The sequence below is a fragment of the Mizuhopecten yessoensis genome, unplaced genomic scaffold (genome assembly GCF_002113885.1).
Source record: "Mizuhopecten yessoensis strain PY_sf001 unplaced genomic scaffold, ASM211388v2 scaffold1749, whole genome shotgun sequence".
In the NCBI taxonomy this organism is placed as follows: domain Eukaryota; kingdom Metazoa; phylum Mollusca; class Bivalvia; order Pectinida; family Pectinidae; genus Mizuhopecten; species Mizuhopecten yessoensis.
Window position 1 is genome coordinate 111,434 of NW_018404202.1, and position 4,361 is coordinate 115,794.

A 4,361-nucleotide genomic window follows, 5' to 3' on the forward strand; every position below is an offset into this window, starting at 1 on the left:
GGGTTGACAATATTCACTGTCACCTGCTAATGAATGTCATATCTATTTTGTTACACCAAAAGTCTTTGTAGCTCAGAAACGGCAGCCAACCTCGATAATGACATCTTGTTTGTTGATAGTCTGCTGTTTACAATCGCTATCACACCGGCGCTTGATGAAATTGGCTGTTGCCGTCAAACGTTCTTGTGACCATCACGGTGGGGAAACGAAGCGGTGCACGCACATTTTTTGCGCATGTGATAATTTTCACTGTCTCATGGCAATATCACCCGCGCCCCTTCAAACCAATGTATTTTCGGAGGGTGACAGAGAGTTTTGTTTAATTTTCTCCCAACCAATCAAATAGCTAGAAATTCACTTGAGGTGTAACAATAAATAATGTCCCTCAGTCCGTCTGTATAGGTACAGTAAATAATGTCCCTCAGTCTGTCTGTATAGGTACAGTAAATAATGTCTCTCAGTCTGTCTGTATAGGTACAGTGAATAATGTCTCTCAGTCTGTCTGTATAGGTACAGTGAATAATGCCCCTCAGTCCATCTGTATAGGTACAGTAAATAATGTCCCTCACTCCGTCTGTATAGTTACAGTAAACAATGTCCCTCACTCCGTCTGTATAGATGCAAGTGACTTCCTTAGTAACATAATATAATGATTTGCGTTTGAAAATTCCTTTAATGTCTGTAATTTTATGGTCCCGTTAAAGTTTGCTACAGTTGACATTCCTCCAGTAATATTTTTATTTTGTAGTTATAACATATCAAAATTCGATTGGAACAAAAAGGTTTTTAAATCGGTTGATAAACGTAAAAAGTAAATCACTTCATAAACTGAAATGATTCCAAAATCCTACAATGAAGACTTGAAGGAACTGAAAACGACATCAACTTCACACTCAATATTAAATACAATGTACTTTGTTTTGGTTTTCATCGAAAAAATATTTGGAAGTTTTAAGTAATTCCTTATTAAGGTTAATTAAGGCGTCGTCGTCTACCAAAATAGGACGTATTAAACGACCATGGGAGTGATGCTATCGGATTCCATGTGAAACATACTCTATGATATTTCAGATAGAGACAAAAAAATCCACATAAAACCCGTTCTGCTGCAGCTTCAACAAAATATCGCCCGAATCTTGGAACTGTTTTTAAGCGCTTAACGGATAGTGTGAGAAAGCATCGTGAACTTAGAAGGCGGCATTGTACTGTAGCCGTATTTATATAAAATACGTGATGGCTCTAGACTTACAAAAGTCCCAACCGTAATTATTGCGGAAATATGATATCAATACATTTTGCGTGAAAAAAAACCTACATATGGAATATGCGATTTTTTTCTGCCTTCATTTTCCAGAAGGCATCGCCTGATAAGAATAATAGAGTTTGGGAACTTCACATGTATTTCGTTCTGAAATAATAATTTTCTGAGTTTTGCTACTATTCCGTTCTAAAGAAAATTGTGTTTGGAATTTTGGTACGAATTCGTTCTAATTGGAATAAAGTCAGAGTTTTTCACTTTTTCGTCCTAAAATAATTGTTTTTCGAGTTTGGGTACAATTTCGTTCCAACCAACGATTGAGGCGAGGGAATGTTATCCTGAGTACGAGTGAAAAGGGTTAGTCGATTTTTCATTATATATTAATGAAGTTGTTTTCTACCACAATACGCTGTGTTATTTCACTCTCAGATCATTGTATATGAGTTATATTCCACACGTGGTATATGACCTTCAAGAGTTTTGATTGGTCGAGAAGATAAACATTGACCGGGAGGACTTTTGCACGCGCTTTTTGCCACATGCTGTTTTGTTTACGTCGTCTGCTGACAACATCCGACAAATGTTGGTGACTTTGTGAGGATATGCGGAAAAGGGGGTTATTAAGGCAATATTAAAAGAAGATGATACTTAAAGATTTGATCGCTAGTTTCAGGCAAAATTGCTACAGACGCTCGATATCGCCCGTATTCATGAACCGTTCTCATGCTCAAAACATGGATTTTGTGCTCAAGTCTTATTTCTTGTTCCAGTTATAAATGATTTAAAAAATCTTATTTTGTTAAGGTTTTGGACAAAAATTGAAGAAACTTGAAGCCGAATACTGTTTTCAATATTTAAATTTGACTTTTTGATCGTTGACATGATTAAGGTGGGTTACAAGAAAGCTGGCTTGAGCACAGAATCCATGTTTGAGCATGAGAACGGTTCATGTAGACAGACCACGTTGTGCAGGTCAGGTTAGTTATGTGTTACAGGTATTGACACACACGTAGGCAGGCCACGTTGTGTAGGTCAGGTTAGTTATGTGTTACAGGTACTGACACACACGTAGACAGACCACGTTGTGTAGGTCAGGTTAGTTATGTGGTACAGGTATTGACACACACGTAGACAGACCACGTTGTGTAGGTCAGGTTAGTTATGTGTTACAGGTATTGACACACACGTAGACAGACCACGTGGTGTAGGTGAGGTTAGCTATGTGTTACAGGTATTGACACACACGTAGGCAGACCACGTTGCGTAGGTCAGGTTAGTTATGTGTTACAGGTATTGACACGCACGTAGACAGACCACGTTGTGTAGGTCAGGTTAGCTATGTGTTACAGATATTGACACACACGTAGACAGACCACGTTGTGTAGGTCAGGTTAGCTATGTGTTACAGATATTGACACACACGTAGACAGACCACGTTGTGCAGGTCAGGTTAGCTATGCGTTACAGGTATTAACACACACGTAGGCAGACCACGTTGTGCTGGTCAGGTTAGCTATGTGTTACAGGTATTGACACACACCTAGACAGACCACGTTGTGCAGGTCAGGTTAGCTATGTGTTACAGATATTGACACACACGTAGGCAGACCACGTTGTGTAGGTCAGGTTAGTTATGTGTTACAGGTATTGACACACACCTAGACAGACCACGTTGTGCAGGTCAGGTTAGTTATGTGTTACAGGTATTGACACACACGTAGACAGACCACGTGGTGTAGGTGAGGTTAGCTATGTGTTACAGGTATTGACACACACGTAGGCAGACCACGTTGTGCAGGTTGTGTGTGTTCTTAGTAAGACACATTTAACCGGTTACGTTATCTTCATTTGTTATCAGTTCCTGTCAAATTCATGGAATATCTATATTTGGATACATTTCATATGTTATAATTACTTGTCTTTCACGTGTCTGTAAAATGCTATTGCATACATTCTAACTATAGCCAACACCAATTGCGGCACATTGCATGCTTTCCATTCATATAGTACTTCCTCCACAAAGGATCCGTCAGTTTTGTTAAAGGTCAAACGAATACACATTGATATCTACATTTTTTCGAAATACTTAAGATATAAAAGCCTTTATGACAATACATATATTGTTAAACTAGTATATTTATTTACAATTTGATGTGAACACTACTGTGAAAAAACTAATGTTAGAAGTCAAGATTATGCTAACGATGCTTTTGTATTGATTGAAGTAGGCAGTTAAATTTTTTGATATCTGTGATTTTTGTTACTTTTGCGTTTAATTAACATTTTCGAAACAACGGGGTTTGAATTATCTTAATCATAGGTAAATGAGTACTTCAATAAATTGTCTTTGTAAAATTAAATATTTAAATCGTTTTATTGGTTCATGGTGACTTATCGGCGCATTTATGCTTTTTTGTTGTTTCTACTTTCGCTTTCGCTTTACAGGGATTTAGTTATTTCTACTTTCGCTTTCGTTTTACAGGGATGAGTTGTATGGATGTGGATTCCGAGGATGTCGTTCCGTTTCTTTATTTTCCGGATTGTTTTATCACTCCTTTTCATTGTTAATTATACTGATCACACCCCGTCGTTCTGTCACCTAACCTTATATGTACGTGGAAGCTTATTGGCTTGGAAGGACGTTTTGAAGTCGTTTTATTATTTTATACTGGATATTCCACATAACGTCCTCAGTTTTAGACCCGACTTCATCAACTTGCTGACGTGGATACAACTCTGGTTCAGGGACGTGTTCTGGTACAATGTGACAGATACCTTATCATCCCGGCAATGTTATAACGAAATGGCCAACACATCTATCTTGTATAAGTCATTACAACCGAAGACCCAGATTGTGACAGCGCCCACTGATTTACAATTACACAATTCTGTTACAGTACCGAGACAGATACCATATTACCTAGAGCACTTGCTTACATTGTTCGTGGTTCTCACGTTTCTATTGCTGGTGGTTTGTTTTCGTAACTCCAAATTAAGAAGGAGATTCCTTAAAGTAAGTTTAAAACATATCTTTAAATTTGATTCCCCATTTTTTGTTAAAATCGTTTTAATAGTTACTTTCTGTTTTGTTTTATATAATATT